Below are 23325 nucleotides of genomic sequence, written 5' to 3' on the forward strand. Positions count from 1 at the left end.
GGTGTTCTCATGCATCTGCTGCTCCTGGCCTGCAAGATGGTAGAGGTTGCGGGTTTGGAAGGTGCTGTCGAAGGAGCCTTGGTGAGTTCCTGCAGGGCAACCTGTAGATGATACACACTGCTGCCACTGTTCACCAGCAGTGGAGGAAGCGAATGTTTAAACCAGTGGATGGGTTGCCAGTCAAGCAAGCTGCTTTGTCTCAGATGACATCGAGCTTCTTTGTCCAGGCAAGTGAAGAGTATTCTATCATGCTCCTCATGTGCCTTATCAATGGTGGACAGATCTTGGGGAGTCTGGAGGTGAACTATTCATAGAGAATTCCCAGCCTCTAGTCTTGTAGCTAGAGTATTTCTAGAGTTGGTCTATTTAAGTTTATGATCAATAGCAACTCCCAAGGTGTTGATTGTGTGAGATTCAGCATTAGTAATTTTAAATTCATTTTTAAGAAAGTGGGATTCGCTGGCTAGGCCAGCATTTGTTACCCATCCCTAATTTCCCTTAATAAATTTCCATGAAATTAAGTGTGGAAGAGTCAGATGATGAACAAGAATTGGTGCCTGCATTCTATTATTTGCCGCTGAATTAAAGGTTCAACGCAACAGGACAACAAGTGAAGACCAGATTTGCAGAGCAAGATGTAGATCACCCAATTCCTTCAAACTCGGAATTTCAAGTAGTTGATTTTGCTTCTCAGCCAGTTTTACAATTAGTTTGGTTGTATGCGGTGTGGCTATGAATTTTTAAAGTATTTAGTTACATGGATAAATTATTACACTCAAATTTTTTTATTGCTTACCTGATTCATCAGAACCCCCAGTTGCCCACAGGTTGTGGATGTGTCGGTCACTTTTGCAGTGAATAACCCTCGGTAACAAAGTGACACTGTTTCACCAATGTCTGCCTCAAGCATTGCGATACCTCACAAAAAAACCAGCGGAGAAGTGAGAGGAAGAAAATTAGCCTAGAGAAACTCTGGGTTAACACACAGCGAACATTAATTGACTTTGAGCAGGTCATCACCTTATCCTGTCTATTGTGGGAGGTAATAGTCCTTCAGAGGGAAAAGAAAGTCACTGAAGAATAGAAGGATTAATGCAGTCATTTGAAAATGGAAAAATATATCATAATTTATTGGCCTCATAAATGTAATTATTTTTAAATTTCTGCCTTGTCACTTGACCTTATTCATTGTAACATTCCTTTCCCTGAGGGTGTTTTATAGGCTGTAGCCCATAACCAATACAACAATGCCAAATCCTGTTTGAATTCCTGTAATTATTTAATTCCAATCATTTCCGTTTTAAGAGTGATTTAATTTTATTGTTTCAGTCTGGGGCTCACTGGCCCCGCTTCCTAGGTAAATCAGGTACGCAGAAATTGCTGTCTGTCAGATGTCTGACCATATACAGAGTTGCCAACCTCAGCACATCAGCAGGAGTGAAATTTTATGAGGACAAAGAACTAGAAGGATTGCTAAAACCATTTCAACCCAACAGAACATTAAAAAAGAGTTCTGCCAAGGGCAGCAGGGTGGCGCAGTGGGTTAGCCCTGCAGCCTCATAGCGCCGAGGTCCCAGGTTCGATTCTGGGTCACTGTCCGTGTGGAGTTTGCACATTCTCCCCGTGTTTGCGTGGGTTTCACCCCCACAACCCAAAGATGGTAGATTGGCCTTGCTTAATTGGAAAAAATGAATTGGGTACACTAAATTTATTTTTTAAAAAGAGTTCTGCCAAATACTGTATCGAATCTCACTCAACGTCTCTGTGACCTGGCAAGTCTGATACTGTCAGCAAAAACAGATAAATCACAGAATCTGTGCTGTCTCGTTCTCAATCTTTTCATAAGTGGGAAAAGTTCCTCCCGATCTACTTTGTCCAGACCCCCCCTCATGATGTTGAATATCTCTATCAAATCTCCTCCCAGGCTTCTTTTCACTAAAGAAAACAGTCCAATTTTTCCAATCTATCTTTATAACTAAAGTTTCTCATCCCTGAAACTATTCTTGTGAATCTTTTCTGCACCTTCTCTAATGGCCTCACGTTTTCTGCACCTGCTCTAATGGCCTCACGTTTTCTGCACTTTCTCTAATGGCCTCACGTTTTCTGCACTTTCTCTAATGGCCTCATGTTCTTCCTAAAGTGAGACACCCAGGCCTGAACGCAGTACTCCAGCTGAGGCTGAACTACTGACTTATACAAATTCAACATGAGCTCCTTGCTCTTGTACTCTAAGTCCTTATTAATAAAGCCCAGGATACTCTATGTTTTATTAACTGCTCTCTCTCTCACCTGCCCTGTAACCTTCAATGATTTATGCACATATACACCTGGGTAGCATCTTCTTCCTTGTTGAGGCAGAGAATATGCTCATCTGTAGCCTCTGATGTGTGAGAGGAATGTAATAAAAATAGAATATGCTGGAAATACTCAGCAGGTCAGGTAGTGTACATGCAGAGAGGAACAAAGGCCTGAACTTTTGCAGGGACAAGGGGGGGTCTCTGGGTTATCAAAAATGGTGCTGTAGCCCGATTCCGGAAGTCCAGCTCCGTAAGGGGCCAGGTTGCAGTTTGCACACCCACGGAGACAGCTGCTGGTGCAAAAGTGCAGCTGCCTTCAAACAGATCCAATTTTCGTGTGTGCGAGGCCCAAAACATGACTCGTGGACTTGCACTTTTCAGGAGAAGGTCTAAACTTACTGGAACTCTTTCGGAGAGGCCGGGTACTTTTTTGGAGAGGAAATGTACCCTTTTGGATAGGTTCAGGTACATCTTTGCGGGATATCAAGTGTTTTTCGGGATTGTTTTTTAAAAATAAATTTTAGGTACCCAATTCTTTTTTTCCCCCAATTGAGGGGCAATTTAGTGTGGCTAATCCGCTTACCCTGCACATCTCTGGGTTGTGGGGGTGAGACCCACGCAGACATGGGGAGAATGTGCAAACTCCACACGGACAGTGACCCAGGGCCAGGATCAAACCTGGGACCTCGGCGTCGTGAGGCAGCAGTGATAACCACTGTGCCACCGTGCCGCCCCTGGGATTGTTAAAAGTAAACAAGAATTTGCATAAAAAGTGGATAACTGCATTGGAACGTCAAGGCATTTAAATCTCTCAGCATTACATTTTTAGGAAAGCAGTCTGTAGTTTTTTTTAAAATCAGTGTTTGCTATTTCATTGTGTCTGTTGACATAGGTCCGACGGATATGATTTCACAAGCTATGATTATCACAGTGCGGTGCCTAGCAGTTCAGTTTGATTGACAGCTCAAAATTATTATAAACCCTTTGATGTGGGGCTATGACACTTCTTGTTTTTATAAGGAATTATGTAGTTGAAGGAATGAAAATGTAGTGAATTGTTTTTTTGAATGAATGAATGAAAGGCTTTTTTAAATAGTGAATTCATGCTTCTATTCTACTTCATATTAACCTGGAACCTGAGGTTGATACTGTTCAAGTTGGTATGGAGGGTGTAAGGGCAAAGGGTGGTGGGTGGGGAGCATCATTTGGTATGAGTAGGCACTAGATGGCATAGAGGCTATGAAAGGCCATAGGGGGAATGTGTAGAAGGGTATAGGGAATATACAGGAAATTGGGATGATTTAGAATCTACACGCATGAACCAGCAGGTAGAAAATAATAACCAGGTTTATTTTATGTACAATAAGTCTCCACTCCCTGAAAGGCCTCTCTCCACGACCTGCATTCAGGTCAGGGTTTATATACAGGTGAGGGTTCCCCAAGTTAAGGGCAAGCCCCGCCCCCGTTCCCGGGGAAGGTCATGTTCCGTGGAGGCCACAGAGAATCTGATAATCCTTTTATTTTTAAAAAGTATTTTTATTAAGGTTTTGCAGAATTTTTCATAATAAAACAGTAGTAACCATAATAACAAAACAAACTAGAGTGAACATTAACATAGTGCAAAAAGGGCAGCACGGTGGCACAGTGGTTAGCATTGCTGCCTACGGTGCTGAGGACCTGGGTTCGAATCCCGGCCCTGGGTCACTGTCCATGTGGAGTTTGCACATTCTCCCCGTGTCTGCGTGGGTTTCACCCCCACAACCCAAAAGATGTGCAGGTTAGGTGGATTGGCCACATTAAATTGCCCCTTAATTGGAAAAAATAATTGGGTACACTAAATTTTAAAAGAAAAAAAAACATAGTGCAAAAAGAGAATATACAATAACAATTCAATAGACATTACCCCACGCGACCTAGTCTTCCCACACCATCCCAATGAAGCACCCCCCCCCCCCCCCACGGATTGCTGCTGACATTTTAATTTTTCCCGAGAAAGTCGACGAACAGCTGCCACCTCCAAGAGAACCCAAGCGTAGACCCTCTTAAGGCAAACTTTATTTTCTCGAGGCTGAGAAACCCAGCCATGTCGGTAACCCAAGTCTCTACACTCGGGGGCTTCGAGTCCCTCCACATTAGTAAAATCCGTCTCCGGGCTACTAGGGAGGCAAAGGCCAAGATGTCGGCCTCTTTCGCCCCCTGAACTCCCGGGTCTTCTGACACTCCAAAGATCGCTATCTCTGGACTCGGCACCACCCGTGTGTTAAGCACCTTGGATATTGCCCTCGCAAACCCTTGCCAGAACTCTCTAAGCTCCGGGCATGCCCAAAACATGTGGACATGGTTTGCAGGGCTGCCCTTGCACCTCATACAACTGTCTTCTACCCCAAAAAACGTGCTCATTCGTGCTGCCGTCATGTGTGATGGTGGCCTGGCACATGATGAGGAGGAATTAACCCTGCCCAGGGCCTCTGCCCACAGACCCGCTTCCAAATCCTCACCTAGCTCCTCCTCCCACTTGCCCTTGAGCTCCTCCACCGGGGTTTCCTCCGCCTCCTGTAGTTCCTGGTAGATATCCGACACCCTCCTCTCCCCCACCCAGGTTCCGGAGATCACCCTATCCTGTATCCTCAGTGGCGGCAGCGTCAGAAAGGCCACTACCTGTTTTTTCAGGAAGGCTCGTACTTGCAGATATTTAAAGGCGTTTCCTGGCGGCAGATTAAATTTGTCCTCTAGCGCCTTCAAACTGGGAAAGCTTCTGTATATGAACAGATCTCCCATCCTTCTGATGCCTGCCCTCTGCCAGCTCTATAACCCACCATCCATCCTACCCGGAACAAACCTGTGATTGTTGCATATCGGGGTCCAGACCGACGCTCCCTACACCCTCTTGTACCTCCTCCACTGTCCCCAGATCCGCAGTGTCGTCGCCACCACCGGACTTGTGGAGTAACGGGTTGGAGAGAACGGCAAAGAAGCTGTTATCAAAGCTCCCAGACTAGTACCTTTGCATGACGCCGCCTCCAGCTGCTCCCATGCCCCCCCCCCCAAACCCCCCCGACTGCGCTCCAACAGCGATCTCCTTACTCGCGGGGTCTTATTCGCCCACACAAAGCTCATAATGATCCTACTCACACGCTTTAAAAAGGCCTAAGGGATGAAGATGGGGAGGCACTGAAAGACAAACAAAAATCTGGGGAGGACAGTTATTTTCACGATCTGCATCCTCCCTGCCAGTGACAGCGGGAGCATGTCCCACCTTTTAAAGTCCCCCTCCATTTGCTCCACCAACCGGGTCAGGTTAAGCCTGTGCAGGGCATCCCATTTCCTGGCCACCTGTATACCCAGGTAACGAAAACTTTTCTCTATCATCCTGAGCGGCAGCTCTTTCAGTCTCTCCTCCTGCCCCTTGGCCTGGATCACAAACAACTCACTCTTTCCCATGTTCAGTGTGTACCCTGAAAAACTACCAAAATCCCTCAGGATCTGCAGAACCTCCCCCATTCCCTCCACGATGTCCAAAATGTACAGGAGCAAATCATCCTTGAATAGAGAGACCCGATGTCCCCCCCCCCCCCCCCCCCCCCCCCCCCCCCGAACCAGTCCCCGCCAGTTCCTCAAGGCTCTCAGCACCATAGCTAGTGGTTCTATAGCTAGGGCAAATAGTAATGGCAAGAGGGGACACCCCTGCCTCGTTCCCCGGTGAATCTCGGAGTACCCCGACCTCAGCCGGTTTGTACATACACTTGCTACAGGCGCCTGGTACAGCAATTTCACCCAGCCAATAAAGCCCTCACCAAACCCGAACCTCCGCAGCGTTTCCCACAGGTACTCCCACTCCACCCGGTCAAAGGCTTTCCCTGCGTCCATCGCTGTTACCACCTCCGCCTCCCCTCCCTCTGAGGGCATCATAATACTATTCAAAAGTCTTCGGACATTGGTATTGAGTTGTCTGCCTTTAACAAACCCAGTCTGGTCTTCCTCTATCAACCCTGGGACGCAATCCTCGATTCTTGTGGCCAGAATCTTAGCTAGCAATTTGGCATCCACGTTTAAAAGCGAAATCGGCCTGTATGACCCGCAATGTTCCGGGTCCTTCCCTCGTTTAAGAATGAGTGAGATCAAAACCTGTGACATTGTTGGGGGGAGAATTCCTTTCTCTCTAGCCTCACTGAAGGTCCTCATCAGGAGTGGGCTCAATATTTCCAAAAATTTCTTATCGAATTCTACCTGGTAACTGTCCGGCCGATTGCATGCTTTACCCGATTGCATGCCCTCTATACCCTTGACAATCTCCCCCCCCCCCCCCCCCCCCCCTTGGATCCAAGACCGTGTTACCCTCCTTATTCTTTACTCCCCCGATTTCCCTGGCCACCTCCCTCTTTCGCAGTTGCTGTGCCAGCATTCTACTCGCTTTCTCCCCATACTCATAGACTGCCCCCCTTGCCTTCCTCAGCTGTGCTACCGCTTTCCCTGTGGTCAGCAGTTCAAACTCCGCCTGCAGACTCCAGCGCTCCCTCTGTAGCTCCGCCTCGGGGGCCTCCGCGTATCTCCTGTCCACCGGAGTATCTCCTCCACCAGTCTCTTCCCCTCGGTTCTTTCTCTCTTTTCCCTATGGGATCGAATTGAGATGAGTTCCCCTCTGACAACTGCCTTCAGAGCCTCCCAGACCATTGCCGCTGCTACCTCACCTGTATCGTTTGTTTCCAGGTAATCCTGGATGTTCCTGTTAATCCGCCCGCAAACCTCTTCGTCCTCCAGCAGCCCCACATCCAGTCTCCAGAGTGGGCGCTGCCCTCTCTCCTCACCAAGCCGCAGGTCCACCCAGTGCAGGGCATGGTCCGAGACTGTGATTGCTGAGTATTCTGTCCCCGCCACCTTTGGGATTAACGCCCTGCTCAAGACAAAGAAGTCTATGCAGGAATAAACCTTATGAACGTGGGAGAAAAAAGAGAACTCCTTCGCTCTCGGCTGCGCGAACCTCCAGGGACCCACCCCCCGCCCCCATCTGCTCCATAAAACCCTTCAGTTCCTTAGCCACTGCTGGTCGTTTCCCTGTCCTGGACTTCGACCGGTCCAGCTCGGGGTCGATGACTGTGTTAAAGTCTCCCCTCATGATCAGGTGGTGTGACTCTAAGTCCGGGATTTTGCCTAGCATGCGTCTCATGAATTCCACATCATCCCAATTCGGAGTGTAGACGTTCACAAACACCACCCAGACCCCCTCCCACATTCCACTCACCATTATATACCTACCCCCCTTATCTGCCACAAATCTCCCAGCCGTGAATGCCATCCCCCCCCACCCCCCCCTGCCGACTAGCCATCGCCCTTTCTTGGCCAACCTCGAGCCCGCGCCTTTCGCTTCCTCGAGCGCCCCCACAGGGAGCCGCCGCCCCGACTCTCAATTGGTACCCTGAAATGTATACCTCCTCTGTCAGCAAAGCAGCATCCCTCCCCCTTCCCCCGGCAACAGCCCCACGACCCAAACCCCCCCCCCCCCCCCCCGCCAAGCACCAGCTGGACACTTGCTCACCCCCCACTATGCTCCCGAGAGTCAGCTGACCCATGCTGACCCTGGCAGCTCCCGACCCTGGCGCCGATCAGACTGTCGCCTCATTTTCCGCACCCTTCTCCCCAATGAATAAACCAATTAAACTATCTCTCTAGCCCCAGTGAGTAAATAGTAATACGAAACAAAAAATAAACAGATGGCATTAACATTTCCCCGTGAGGAGACACTTGTTGAACCAAGGCTCCAAGTTCCCGAAAATTCTCACTAAGTACAGGGCCCCCTCCCCCCTCCGTATCTCAACTTTGCCAAAATCACTGCACCCTCCAGCCACCAACACAGCCCTTACACGCACCCAACATTGTATACAATCTTATATTAGAAACGGTACCGTGTTACCCAGCCCCACCGCCACATTCCACCAAAGCTTAACTGCCCTGTCATTCCAGTCCAGCTTTTCTTGTTTGATGAATGACTATGCCTCGTCCAGCGTCTCAAAATAGGGATGCTTGTCCCTTGTACGTGACCCATAGCCTCGCTGGGTGTAGCATCCCAAATTTCACGCCTTTGCTGAAGAGGGTCGCCTTCACCCGGTTGAATCCAGGGCGCCTCTTGGCCAGCTCCTCACCCAGGTCCTGGTAGATGCATATCACGCTGTTCTCCCACCTGCTGTTCCATTCTTTTTTTGTTGACCGCAAGACAAGTTCCTTGTCCGAGAAGCAATGAAATCTCACCACCATGGCTCTCGGTGGTTCATTCACCTTGGGCTTCCTTGCAAGGGCTCTGTTTGCCCCGTCCAGCTCCAGGGGTCGAGGGAATACCCCCGTCCCTATCAGCGTCTCCAGCATCTTGGTCACAAATGCTCCCGCATCCGACCCCTCCACACCTTCGGGGACCCACAATTCTCAAGTTCTGTCTCCTGGATCTGTTTTCTACGTCCGCCAGCCTCTCCTGCCACTTCTTGTGGAGGTCAACCTGCGCCTCCCCTTAAAGGCCAATATGACGAACTCGTCCTCATGGTCGGATAGCTTTTTCTCCATCTCCTTAATCGCTTTCCCTTGTGTTGCCTGAGTTGCGATCATTTGGTCTATTGATGCCTTCATCGGGGCCAGCATGTCCTTTTTAAGATCAGCAAAGCAGCCCCTAAGGAACTCCTATTGCTCCTGTGCCCACTGCGCCCATGCACCCTGGTCTATACCGGCCGCCATGCCGTGCCTCGGCGCCCGCTCCGCATGCTTCTGTCTGCTGGGATTTAAATGCTTCACCTGGCCATTCCTGGTCCAGCTATCCATACAACAGGGAGGGAATCCTTTTGGCAGTGTTAGCTTCACCAATCTGCCCCCAAAAGTCCGTGGAAACTCCTGAAAAAGGTCAGAGAGTCCGTTCCAGACGGGAGCTGCCGAATGTGTGACCATCTCCTCCATGGCCGCCACCGGAAGTCTCGTCACCACTTCTTCAACGGCCTTGGCGAGATCTTTTCACAGTTATTCCCTCTGCTGCTACAATTCAGCTTTAATAAAGGCCCTCAAGTCAGCTTGAAGCCTTTAGGCTCGCCCTTCCCCCGCCTGCATGCTGGAAGAGGCTTTTGTCTTTGCTGCAGGTTCAGCCAAATCTTTCACTGTTTCTGCCGGGTCGGGTAACCAAGAGACATACCATTCCTGGGGGAAAGTACTCCTCCAACATTCACCTCCGTCTTTTCATCAAAATTCCACCCCGCATTGATTAAAAAAGAGCTCTTTTCTGTAACCTTGGGCAGGAGCTGCCTTGTGTGTGACCACTTACTCCATGGTCCACACCGGAAGCAATCTGATTATCCTTATACTGTGCCGCCATGGGGGTTATAACAGATCGCTAGAGGGTTATGGGTTGGCATGGATGTGGCATGGGGAATGTGTGAGGGGTAAGGGCTACCTGGGACAAAGCCCGGCTCTGCACCCTGAAGCCCCATGGCTGCCTTTCCCTCAGCTCTGCGCTCCTGGACTAGGGGTGAACATTCAGGCCAAAGTTAACCATGAAACATATGACTGTAAACTCATTGGAACTGTTAAGGCATTTACAACCGGAAAAAATAGATATGTCACAAGTTTCAAGCAAATACAGAGGCAGGCAAAGTGGTGGGAGGGAAGGAAAGAACAGTATGAAATGTCTGAAAAGGTGGATGGCAGGAGAGATGAAATGACAAAAAAGGATAATAATGCCAGGCTGAAGCAGATGACAATGGAACAATTAAATAAAGAAAAATGGATCTAGAGGAGGTAAAATGGGAATATCAGAATCATTACTGATAGCTGCTGTCTGATTGATTTGATTTATTATCACATGTACCAAAGTACAGTGAAATGTATTTTTCTGCGGCCGAGGGACGTACACAGTACGTACATAGTAGACACAAGAATAATCAACAGGGAACATTGACAAATGGTACCTCAACAAAACAGCGATTGGTTACAGTGCGGAACAAGGGGCCAAACAAAGCAAATATATGAGCAAGAGCAGCATAGGGTGTTGTGAATAGTGTTCTTACAGGGAATAGATCAGTCCAAGGGAGAGTCGTTGAGGAGTCTAGTAGCTGTGGGGAAGAAGCTCTTCCTCTGTCTGGATGTGCGAGTCTTCAGACTTCTGTACCTTCTGCCTGATGGAAGGATCTGGAAGAAGGCAAAGCCTGGGTGGGAAGGGTCTCTGATAATGCTGTCTGCCTTCCTGAGGCAGCGACAGGTGTAGACAGAATCAATGTGGGGATGGCAGGTTTGTGTGATGCGTTGGGCTGAGTTCACCACAGTCTGCAGTTTCTTGCGATCATGGACTGAGCAGTTGCTAGAGCGGGCTGTGATGCAGCCGGATAGGATGCTCTCTATCGCACATCTGTAGACATTTGTGAGAGTTGATGCAGTCATGCCAAATTTCTTTAGCTTCCGCAGGAAGTAGAGACTTTGTTGGGCTTTCTTGACTGTTGCATCAACGTGAGTGGACCAGGACAGACTGTTGTGATGGTGACCCACAGGAACTTAAAGCTATCGACCATCTTCACTTCAGAGCCATTGATGCAGACGGGAGTGTGTGTCATGCTGCGCTTCCTGAAGTCGATGATCAGTTCCTTGGTTTTTCCAACATTTGGAGAGAGGTTATTTTCGGTGCACCATGCAACCAAGTGATTTATCTCCCTCCTGTAGTCTGATTCATCGTTGTTTGAGATGCGGCGCACCACAGTCATATCATCTGCAAACTTATAGATTGAGTTGGAGTTAAATGTTGCTACACAGGGCAGCACGGTGGCGCAGTGGGTTAGCCCTGCTGCCTCATGGCGTCGAGGTCCCAGGTTTGATTCCGGCTCTGGTTCACTGTCCATGTGAAGTTTGCACCTTCTCCCCGTGTCTGCATGAGTTTCGCCCCCACAACCCAAAGATGTGCAGGGTAGGTGGATTGGCCACGCTAAGTTGCCCCTTAATTGGAAAAAATTAATTGGGTACTCGAAATTTATTTTTAAAAATGTTGCCACACAGTCATGGGTGTACAGGGAGTACAGTAGAGGAGTGAGCACACATCCTTGCGGGGCTCCGGTGTTGAGGACTATTGTGGAGGAGGTGCTGTTGTCTATCCTGATAGATTGCGGTCTGTTGGTGAAGAAGTCAAGGATCCAACTGCACAGGGAGGGGTCTAGTCCACGATTGCAGAGTTAGGTTTGTAGTCTTGTTGGGATAATGGTGTTGAAGGCGGAGCTGTAGGCTATGAACAGCAGTCTCACGTAGGCGTCCTTGTTGTCGAGGTGTTCGAGTGTTGATTGAAGAGCCAGTGAGATAGCGTCTGCTGGGGATCGGTTGCGATGATAGGCAAACTGCAGTGGATCGAGACCGTCTGGGAGGCTGGCAATGATCCGTCTCATGATTAGACACTCGAAGCATTTCATGATAACTGACGTTGGGGCCACTGGTCGGTAGTCGTTGAGACAGGCTACCTTGTTCTTCTTTTGTACTGTTATTATGGTGGCCTTCTTGAAGGAGGTGGAGACCTCAGAGCGGAGGAGTAAGGTGGTGAAGATATCTGCGAATACACTCGCCAGCTGGTCTGTGCAGTCTCTGAGTGCTCGCCAAGCGACTCCACCGGGGCCCATCGCTTTCCGCAGATTCACTTTCAAGAAGGCAGCTCTTACCTCTGAGGCTGTAATAGCGGGTATGGGTGTGTCCAGGGCTGTTGGGGTGTGTGGCACTGATACATTGGCTGACTGCTCAAAGCGGGCATAGAAATTGTTCAGATCATCGGGTAGGGATGCTCCAGCCTCAGATATTCCACCTGGCCTTGCTTTATAGCCTGTGATCTTGTGATAAAATGGTCATAGAATCATAGAATTTACATTGCAGAAGGAGGCCCATCAAGTCTGCACTGGCCCTTGGAAAGAGCACGCCACTTAAACCCACACCTCCACCCTAACCCCGTAACCCAGTAAATTGCTAAGGGCCATTTATCATGGCCAATCCACCTAACCTGCACATCTTTGGACTGTGGGAGGAAACCGGAGCACCCGAGGAAACCCACACAGACACAGGGAGAACGTGCAGACTCTGCACAGACAGCCACCCAAGCCAGGAATCGAACCTGGGACCCTGGAGCTGTGAAACAATCAGTTGTTAAATATGATATTACTGTTGGGTCCAGAAGGCTATAAAGTACCTAATCAAGAATGAGATGTTGATCTTCGAGCTGAAGTTGAACTTCAGCAGGCCAAAGACCGAGAGCACAGTAGGAGAGTGGGATGGAGAATGAAAATGGCAGGTGACTGGAAACACAGAGTTAGGCTTATGAACTGAATATGGGTGTTCTGCAAAGTGACCACCCAGTCTACATTTGACTTCCTTAATGTAGAGGATACTGCATCATAAGCAACGAATATAATACACAAAATTGAAAGGAGTACCAATAAATCACTTTGTCACCAGGATTGAGGGTTTTGGCCCTCTATGGTGGGAAGGGTGAAGATAAAAGGGCAGGTGTTGTATCTCCTGCAGTTACACAGGAAAGTACAATGGGAAGGTGAGGCCTATTGGTGTTGATTGAGGAATGGTCCAAAACAACATTAAAAAAATTATTTCATGGACTTCCGGCTATGAAGGAGTAAGTCGCACATTTGGTGGCTGCCGCTCGGGTCGGACTTTTGGACCTTTTCTCCCGATTTTCTACTGGACTTGAATTGTAAAACTGAAGACAGAGGCAATTGTGCACTGAATTTCCCCATCGGTGCATGGAGAGAAGGACTAGAAGGCAGAAACAGAAAGACAGAGAAGGCTTGGGCTGAAGCTGCAGCGGGAGACAGCATGGCGGAGAACCGGACCTCTGGCTTGTCAACCCAGCGGTCAACGGAGCAGCTGAGGCAAGTTATTCAGGAAGGCTTTGCTAAGCCGAAACAGGACTGCTTGGACCCGATAAAAGAGTCAATTGAGCGGCTGGAGCTCAGATTGGACGCCCATCAAAGCAAAGTGGGTGGAAGAGTTGGGAGAGGATATGGAGGAGGGGTTCTGGTGTGAGGTGCTCCAGAGAGTGAACACCTCCACCTCGTGCGCGAGGTTGGGGCTGATACAGCTGAAGGTGGTATACAGAGCACACCTCACGAGGGCGAGGATGAGCCGATTCTTTGAAGGAGTAGAAGATGTGTGTAAACGTTGAGGCCCAATAACCACGTTCATATGTTTTGGTCCTGTGCAAAGCGAGAGGATTACTGGAAGGAGGTTTTTAGGGTAATTTTTAAAGTGGTGCAGGTGAAACTAGACCCGGGTCCCCGGGAGGCCATATTCGGGGTGTCGGACCAGCCAGGGTTGGAAAGGGGTGCGGAGGCAGATATCATAGCCTTCACCTCGTTGATCGCCCGAAGGCGGATCCTGCTGGGATGGAGAGCAGCCTCTCCACCCTGTGCCCTGGCGTGGTGGGGGGACCTGTTGGAATACTTGACTCTTGAGAAGATTAAGTTTGAACTGAGGGGAAGGACAGAGGGGTTCTACAAATCATGGGCATTATTCATTATGCACTTTCAAGAACTGGATAACATCGAACATTAGTTGGGGGGGGGGTGGTGGGAGGGCTGGAGGGGGAGGGTGGTGATGGGGGTTAATGGGGGCTATGGGGATTCCTGATTCCTTTTTGTCAGTTGTTTATGTGAACATGTGGGTGAATGTTCAGGGTTTGGTGGGAGGATGGGATTGTTGTTATTGGCATATTTGTTACTAATTATTGTTTATTGTTGGTGGGTGTAAATTGGGGAGAAAATGTGAAAAAGGAGGAGAATAAAGAAATACCTAAAGATTGGACGCCCAAGGTCGGGCGATCCAGAAGGTAGAGAAGACGGTAGGATTGACAGTAGGTAGAAGAAGGTAGGATTCTCCCATATGGCGGCAGAGTGTCCACGCCGTCGGAAACACCGTCGCGTTTCACGACGGCGTGAACGGGCCGCTGGGAATACCGATTCTGGCCCCTATAGGGGGCCAGCATGGCACTGGAGCGGTTCACGCCACTCCAGCCTCCCATCTCGGCGCGAACTGTGCCCGCGCCAACCCGCACATGCACAGTGGCACCGGCGTCAACGAGGACATGTGCAGTGGCGCCAACCCGCGCATGCGCGGTAGCCTCCCTAAACGTGCCGGCCTGACACAACATGGCGTGGGAGTTCAGGGGCCGGCGCGTAAGAAAATAGGCCTGGGGAGTAAGAGGCCGGCCCGCCGATCAATGGGCCCCAATCGCAGACCAGGCCCCATCGGAGGCCCCCCTCCCTGGTGTCGGAGTCCCCCTCATCACCTCCAAAGGCCGCCCCCTGACTCTGTGCGCAGAGTTCCCGCCGGCTGCGACCAGGTGTGGATGACGCCGGCGGGACTCTGCTTTTTTTTAGAGCGGCCGCTTGGCCCATCCGGGCCGGAGAATCGGCAGCCCGGCCAGGTATAGTGGCCCGCAACCGACACGGCGCCAAACGCGCCGGCGCCAATGGCGCTGATTCTCCGCTGTGCGGAGAATCGCGGGGCGGCGTGGCGCGGTTGTGGGGATTCTCCAGCCTGCCACGGAGCTGGGAGAATCCCGTCCGTTATTTCTGGTTTTTACAGCAAAAAGCTCAATAATTGTTATTTCTGCAACTAATCTTGTGACCTGACGTGAGTGTAAATTTCTCTTCAGATGCGGTTTGGTGTTTTCTCCATTTCCAACGCCTCTCCTTTTCAGGGTTGCAATTCTGCTTTCTCAGCACCTAAACCCACAACCTTCAAACTCGGAGGCAAGGCTGCTGCCCAGTGAGCCACAGCTGGCACCACATTTATAGTAACTGACAATGTTCGGGATGAATCTGGTGCTAGTAAAACAGGATTCAATTTTTTTCGAAGAACCTTTTGCAATGTTGCAAGGAGACAGAATTTGTTGGTGAAGTAGACAAAGATCATAATTGCAGTCCTTTCCAATTGTTCCTGGTGCGTATTTTAGCTTACCCACATTATGTGGAGTGCAACCTCTAAAGGATATTGCACCTAAAGGTGATTAATCTCCCTTTTTGTTATATGACATTTATATATGCAACTCATGCACCAAATTGCCTTTATAGTCCAAGTCTCGCATGCCACGCACTGCTGATATATGTGGTTGACACCACACCCACTCCACCACTGGCAGTGGTAATCAGGTGGCAGGATAACTCTGCCGTGCTACCTTTACAGAACTGTATCAGAACAGCCCCAGTCATCAGTACAAGCACATTCTGTACTTCTTTTATACCACAAGTGTAATGAACTCCAATTGGCTTTATTGGTTGGCCAATTGGAGTATGAGCTCCCTCAATTGAGGGGGCCCATATAATCACCTGTGTAGGCTTTGTGAGAGTCTTAAGTTGACTGGACTGCTAGCAGCACTGTTTGTAGCTGCTCCTGTAATATCGTTATTGTAAATAAATATTGGTGTGGTGATAGAACTCCTGCCTCCCGTGGATTACTACAACAAGCTCACTCCAGAAAATGAATGAAAGCAGTTAGTACACAAGTTGTGAGAGAGCAGAGAGCACATTTGTGCCACAGGAGAGATTCTGATTGCAACATTTCCCTGTGTTGGAGGTGTCGTCTTTTGGGCTGAGATGTTACTCTGTGAAGCATGTCTGTCTGCTTCAGCGGTTCAGGTGGATGTTAAAGATCCTGCAGTTATATTCAAAGAAGAGCAGGGAGTTCTCCCGAAGGTTGGTGGTCAACATTCCTTTTCAACCAACATCGCAAAAACAGATTAACCGCAGCAGTGATTCTTCTCCGAGCGTTTGCTCTGCACAGGTTAATGTGTTTTCTTTATCAGTTCTTTGCAATGTTTTTCTGAGACCCTCCTACTGCAATAGAAAAATTCCATGGATCCCATGTAACACAACACAAGTATAAAAATTAGGTATGCAATCAAACATATATCTCTATTATTATTATTTTACTTGCGTGATATGGGAGGGGGATCAGGGGTTATTGGGAGAAGGCAGGAGAATGGGGATGAGAACAATATCAGCCATGATTGAATGGCGGAGCAGACTCGATTGGCCGAATGGCCTAATTCTGCTCCTATGTCTTACGGTCACAATTTCCAATGCAGGACTGAAGGGGTGCTGCATTAAATGAGGTTGGAAACTGGAGGTAAGAAATGAATGATGAACTTGTGTGTTCTGCCATCAAAGTGGAAGAGATCTCAAAAAAATCTCCCTCAATGTGTGCCATTGGACACACAAATATAGATGTCATAATATAGTGAGAGTGAGATTCTCTAGGCCCCACCTGCAGCCTGTTTCCCGATGGCAGGAGGCAGCTCACCGTTGGCGGGATCTTCTGGTCCCACTACTGTCCATGGGTTTTCCCAGTAAATCGACCTCACATTGTGGGGAAACCCGTGGCGGTGTGCCCCATTGGTGGGACCGGCAAGAATAGTCGGAAAATCTCGCTACTGTCTATCTTTGTGCATAAAAGCTTCGAAGTGAACAAAAATAGGCTCCGGTTATATCCCCCACCCTGATATAACTAATCCCTGCTGCCATGTTTTATTCAGTTACCTTGGCAAAGCCAATTTATGCAAACCTCAGCAGTGTTGTTGTGGGAACTTGTTGATAGCAGTGGAAGTGGAAGGGAAAATACTCAAACCACATGCAAGTAAAAGTAAAGTACAATAGCACGCCTTCTCATTCTCACCTTTTCTAGTCGGCGATTAAGACTTTCAGGGGCTTTTGTTGTCTGACAATGGGTCGTTAATAGATAATTAATGAGGAAGATTACAGGACAAAAGATTGCAAGGTCACCTCACATCACTGAATGTCAGTTTGCACTGTCGATGGAAAAGAAAGACATTTATAAGAACACCTTCCTTCATTGAGTATCCTGTGTCAATTCATAATGAAGGGGAAAATCCGAACATGTAGCCAAGTGTAATCAGGTTTGTGCTGAAGTGCGCGAGCCAGTGCTGTATAGAGTACAGTGTTAAAAAGTGACATAACAGACATGTAGACCTTGAGGAAAGGGATGCCAAGACTGCCTCACTGTGTCAATACTGGGGCAACTGACTCTAAAGCTGCTTTTATGTTGAGGTTAATACCACTCGTTCCTGACACAGCTTTGCACAACTAACAGGAACCCCAGCCTAGACTTGTTGGATTCGCCAGAGCCAGCAGGCAGGAACATCCAGTAAATTCAGATCTTCCCGGCAGCCAGCCTCAGCAAGTTTACTTTGCTTAGGCTGCTGGCTGTGCTATATCAAAGCCATTGAAGAGCCTCAGATTTACTGTATTACCAGTTTGAGAGCCGTATCTATGATTGCCAACATTCCAGGATTGCCCTGAAATCGCCAAAATTTAAAGGTGAATCTCCAGGACACTGCTGTTGAAGAAAAACCCAAGATAAAAAAAACCACGGGAACATGAAAAAATTATTTTTTTCTTAATTTCCTTTAAACACTCTTAGTTTTGCAAAGATTGGAGGCGAGGAGAGGGAAAGACTGGGTGATTTTTAATTTTTTTTTCACAAATGTAGCGTGCCCAATTATTTTTTTCCAATTAAGGAGCGATTTAACGTGGCCAATCCACCTACCCTGCACATCTTTGGGCTGTGGGGGTGAGACCCACGCAGACACTGGGAGACTGGGTGATTTTTGACTTTTAGCAACTGGACAACAAGCAGTCTGTTTACTTTCCACCTGGTGAGGGTCGGAAGGGTTAGCAAGGATGGAAGATCAAACTCTGACAGCACGGTGCTTGAAGGGAGGATGAATTCTACAGGAATATGTTCAAGTGGAGCTGGTTACCCCACAGATTCTATTTGCTGAGCTGGCTGTGAATTACACTCACACAGGCACAGAACCTGTGAGATCAGGGTGAAGCATTCACAATCCTCAGGACATTAAAAGAAAACCACTGCTTAAGGTGTAAACCCAATAACACCGTAACTATCAACACTGCTGTCCAGCCAATGAATTGGACATGGGTGGTATGCAGCTAGAAGATTGTGTACATTGAATACCAAATAAAATACATTTGATAAAGTGCACACAGTGGCGCACTGTGGCCTCACGGCGCCGAGGTTCCAGGTTCGATCCCGGCTCTGGGTCATTGTCTGTGTGGAGTTTGCACATTCTCCCCGTGTTTGCCACAACCCAAAAATGTGCAGGCTAGGTGGATTGGCCATACTAAACTGCCCCTTAATTGGAAAAATGAATTGGGTACTCTAAATTTAAAATAAAAGATAAAGTGCAACACAAAAAACTAATACAGTAATGTTGAAATCTAGAATCATTCAGACCAAACGTGGGTATGGAGAAGGAAGTGATGGGAAAGAAAAACATCAGATACAAGGGAGGTTGGGTACATAGGATCATAGGAATTCGAAGCAGAAATAGACAATTCAGCCCTTCAAGCGTGTTCCGACACTCAATCAGACCATGGCTGATCTCTTCAGGTTGAGGAGATATACTGAGTGGGACACTCCAAGATTCAGTATTGGGATCATGAATGTTCCTAATTGGGGCGGCACATGGCACAATGGTTAGTACTGCAGCCTACGGTGTTGAGGACGCGGGTTTGAATCCCGTCCATGGGTCACTGTCCGTTTGCACATTCTCCCCATGTCTGCGTGGGTTTGACCCCCACAACCCAAAGATGTGCAGGTTAGTTGGATTAGCCATGCTAAATTGCCCCTTAATTGGACAAAGTTAACTGGGTTCCCCAGTGGCGTGTCTGGTGTGATGGATTTAGGATTTCTGATTTGAATGAATAATCATCATAGAATACCTACAGTGCAGAAGATGGCCATTCAGCCCATCGAGTCTGCTCTGACCCTCTCTCTGAAAGAACACCCTATCTAGATATTGAGATACTAGCGAAGGTACTGACGGCGAGGTTCGAGCGGTACCTCCCGAAGGTGATGGGGAGGACCAGACGAGGTTCATGAAAGGAAGGCAGCTATTCTCAAAAGAAAAGTGGGCAGCACGGTAGCACAAGTGGATAACACTGTGGCTTCACAGCACCAGGGTTCTAGGTTCGATTCCCCGCTGGGTCACTGTGCGGAGTCTGCACGTTTCACCATGTCTGCGTGGGTTTCCTCCGGGTGCTCCGGTTTCCTCCCACAGTCCAAAGATGTGCAGGTTAGGTGGATTGGCCATGCTAAATTGCCTTTAGTGTCCAAAAAGGGTAGGAGGGGTTATTGGGTTACAGGATAGGGTGGAAGTGGGTCGGTGCAGACTCGATGGGCCGAATGGCCTCCTTCTATGTTCTATGTTCAAAGATACATGCCCCCACTTAATCCCCGTAACCCCACCTAACCTTTTAGACACTGAGGGACAATTTAGCATGGCTAATCCTCATAGCCTGCACATCTTTGGATGATGGAAGGAATCTGGAGAACCCATAAGAAACCCACATAGACACGAGGAGAACATACAAACTCCACACAGACAGTGACCCAAGGCTGGAATTGAACCCAGGTCCCTGGTGTTGTGAGGCTGCAGTGCTAACCACTGTGCCACCGTGCTGCCCCTTATTTATTATTATTAGCCTATTTATGACTAAGCCTCTGAAAGAGTTAAAACTAACTTTCTATACAGAAGACTGAGTGGCTCTCACTATGGGGAGATTACCCACAGGGTCCGATCTGTCAGACAACTCTCAGATACTCTCAACTGGGGATTTTCTAAATTAGTTGCTCAAACTAAATTAGTATTTTTTTCAGCAGAGGTTCTTGTCTCTAGGACCTCCTAATGAGCTTCTAGGAACTCGAGCTCACTCAATATAACACATCCACAGTTCATAGAATCATAGAATTTACAGTGCAGAGGGAGGCTATTTGCCCCATTGAATCTGCACCGGCCCTTGGAAAGAGCACTCCACTTAAGCACACGCCTCCACCCTATCCCCGTAACCCAGTAACCCCACCTCACCTTTTTTGGGCGCTTAAGGGTAATTTATCATGGCCAATCCACCTAACCTGCACATCTTTGGACTGTGGGAGGAAACCGGAGCACCCGGAGGAAACCCACGCAGACACGGGGAGAACGTGCAGACTCTGCATAGACAGTGACCCAAGCCGGGAATCGAACCAGGGACCCTGGAGCTGTGAAGCAACTGTGCTACCATGCTGCCCTAGGTTGTGAAAAATGCCATATAAAGTCGAAGTGACTTGTCTGATGGACGTGCGAGGAACAGAACTTTCCTCGTTCTGAGGACTAAACCTCTCTTGTACAGAGAGGTGCAGGAGTAGCTCTGTCTCTCTGTTGAACAAACCTGTCTTTTTTATCTACTTTTAGTATTTTTTATATACTCTTAGCAGAGTTTGTTGTCTGCTTCTTCTAATTGTTCTACCTAGGTCTGCAAACGGTCACCTGAGCAGAGCATGAGTGGGGGATGATTTGTCGTCAAACCATTTCAATATGCAATGACAATAATTATGCTTTAGCCTGTTTGACATGCAAGGTTATTCCTGTTACCGTGGAGTTTTTCTTTCCTTTCGGTATATATAAGAATTTATGTTTATCAACACAAGATCTCGGAGCACAATCTGTTTTTCTCTGTTTCATAGGTTTTAGCACTGATAGGAGGTGTCTCGTTTATAAAGATGACAGGATTTATCCACTGTTATCCTCTTTGTGTTATATTTGCGATTTCAGCTAGTTTAACTGTTCAAGTATTACTTCTTGCTGTATTTCTAGTTCTTCCAATGATAGGTTTCTACCCCGCTGGGTATGAGAGATCCTTAATGATGACCAAACGATACAGGTTGTTATTTGTACGATTCTGTCATTGGGAAAACTGATGGCGTATCTGTCTATATGTACATCTACGTACACTAACTCTCGTTCTTGTCCCCATCGGGTTTGACTCCCATCAAAGCCTTCATTTTATCCAATTCCGTGGTCAGAGTGATGTTCATCGTGCTGGCGACAATGGAAAACCACCTCCGCCAACGGGAAACCCGCCATGGGGGAGCAGAGGAAAACTGGCCTTGAGATGGCATTTCTCACAACCTAGGACATCCATAGAGTCATTCAGTACAGAAGAGGCCCTTTGGCCCATCGAGTCTGACAAAACTACACTAAGTCTACACTTAACCCACTTTCCAGCACTTGGCCATAGCCTTGATTTTTATGACATTTCAAATGCTCATCCACGTCCCTTTTTAACAGTGTGAGGTTCCCAGCCTCTACTCCCCTCCCAGGCACTACATTCCAGATTCCCTCCACCCGCTGGATGAAAGAATATTTCCTCAAATCCCCTCTGAACGTCCTGCCCCTCACCTTAAAATTATTCTCCCTCGCTATTGACCCTTCAACTAAAGTGAACAGCTGCTTCCTATCCACCCTGTCCATACCCCTCATAATCTTATACACCTCAATCAGGTCCCCTCTCAGCCTTCTCTGCTCTAAAGAAAACAACTGGAGCGGGCAACCCGGACCTGTCCAGCCTCTCTTCAAAGCTCAAATGCTCCATCCCAAGCAATATCCTGGTGATCCTCTGCACCCTCTCCAGTGCAATCACATCCCTTCTATAGTGAAGTACACAGTACTCCAGCTGTGGCCTAACCAAAGTCCTGCACAGCTCCAACATAGCCTCCTTGCTCTTATAATCTATGCCACAACTCAAAAAAGACAAGTGTCCCATTATGCCTTCTTAACTACACTATTAACCTGTCCTGTCACCTTCAGGGATCTGTGGACAGGCACCCCGAGATCCTGTTGCTCGTTTTACTGGAGTGTATTAACACGCCTCCGTTTAAAGGCCGTGTGCTTAACACTACTATGGCTCTGTGTATGTAATTATGCTCAGGAGTCGCCAGGTGCCGTATTTAGACACCTCACAAGTATATCAAGGTCAGGTTCAAAGTAATAAATCTGTACACCGATTAGTAAGTCCAAACGATTGATATTTATTATGACAAATATAATAAATACACATGCATACGCTAAAGAGACTAACTTACTTCTAATACTAAACAACTAAAATACTTATCTAGACAGGAACAGGCAAGGTCAGGGGACAAGGCCTTCGTCCCGTTCTTGGTCTGCAACTCTCAGGTACTTAAAGTTGTCAGGATCTAGCAAGGTCTGGATCACGTAGCGATCGTTGTATTGGCACTTACAGTTGGATGGCTGATGGCTCAACGGCTGGTGATGGAACTGGAGTCAGGATGCGATGTATCAGCAAAGCAAAGCCGGAGCGACAAAACAGACCGAACCAAGTGCGGGGTCTACTTTTATAGTCCCTAGAAGTCCGTGCCCCTTTGGGGCTGGCCTTTTACCTGCCATGTATCGATTGGGCCTTACCCAATCGATATCTTCTAAACCCCCCAATCTGAGGGTCGTCCCTCGATGGGTAGGCTGTCCCTATGGTTCTTTGTGTTGGATACAGTGGTGCCGTTCTGTCTGGGCGTCTACTCAAAAGTATCCATTCAAACTTAAATGTTTCTATTGTGCGGGGTCTGGATCTGGATCACCTCATTACTATGTAGATCTTGTTGCCATTTACACCTTTGGCTGAAACTCTGCACCTGGCCAAAAACTGGTTTCTGTACGTGCAGAATGCTAATTAGTCTTCTGCAAACTGCTTGTCCTTGCTAAGACTGTTTTTCCCTGCAGCCTTAGCAGTTCTCCGTTTTGTAGCCCAGTGTCCATCTTAGGTGGCTACAATCCTTCTGTTCCTCTGAGCTTCCTGGTGTCCTGTCATTCATTGAGGACTCCCTTGTTGTGTTACTTCTTCCAAAGTGCGTCATCTCGCACTTTTCAAGATGGGTTAAATTCCATCTGCCGTTGATCTGACTATCTTCCTGCAACCTAAGACCTTCTTCCTCACTATTAATCACCCGGCCAATCTTTGCGTCATCTGCAAACTTACTTACCATCCCTCCCCCATTCCCGACTATATTATTTATATATATTACGAACAATAATGGACCTTGCACTGATCCCTGTGGTACTCTACTGGACACAGGCCTCCAGTCACACAAACAGCTTTCTACCACCACTAAGCCAGCTTTGGGTCCAATTTGCCAAGTTACCCTAGATCCCATG

The 23325-nt window shown here is 48.1% G+C and overlaps 1 protein-coding gene and 1 long non-coding RNA gene across 3 annotated transcripts in view; one reads left to right on the top strand and one right to left on the bottom strand.

Moving 5' to 3' along the window:
- Positions 1 to 17490, bottom strand: part of LOC119979456 — a 52171-nt gene extending 34681 nt beyond the window's left edge. For both annotated transcript variants that reach the window (XR_005463724.1, XR_005463725.1), the window contains exons 1-2: positions 16971 to 17490; positions 797 to 918 (exon numbers count right to left, since the gene is read on the bottom strand). This is a non-coding gene — a long non-coding RNA (uncharacterized LOC119979456). The remainder of the gene's footprint in view (positions 1 to 796; positions 919 to 16970) is intronic.
- The window catches only part of LOC119979455 (MORN repeat-containing protein 1-like), a 261776-nt gene that overhangs the window by 140635 nt on the left and 97816 nt on the right, over positions 1 to 23325 (top strand). The gene's annotated exons all lie outside the window — the stretch shown is intronic.

This window comes from Scyliorhinus canicula, chromosome 16 (assembly GCF_902713615.1).
Source record: "Scyliorhinus canicula chromosome 16, sScyCan1.1, whole genome shotgun sequence".
Lineage (NCBI taxonomy): Eukaryota > Metazoa > Chordata > Chondrichthyes > Carcharhiniformes > Scyliorhinidae > Scyliorhinus > Scyliorhinus canicula.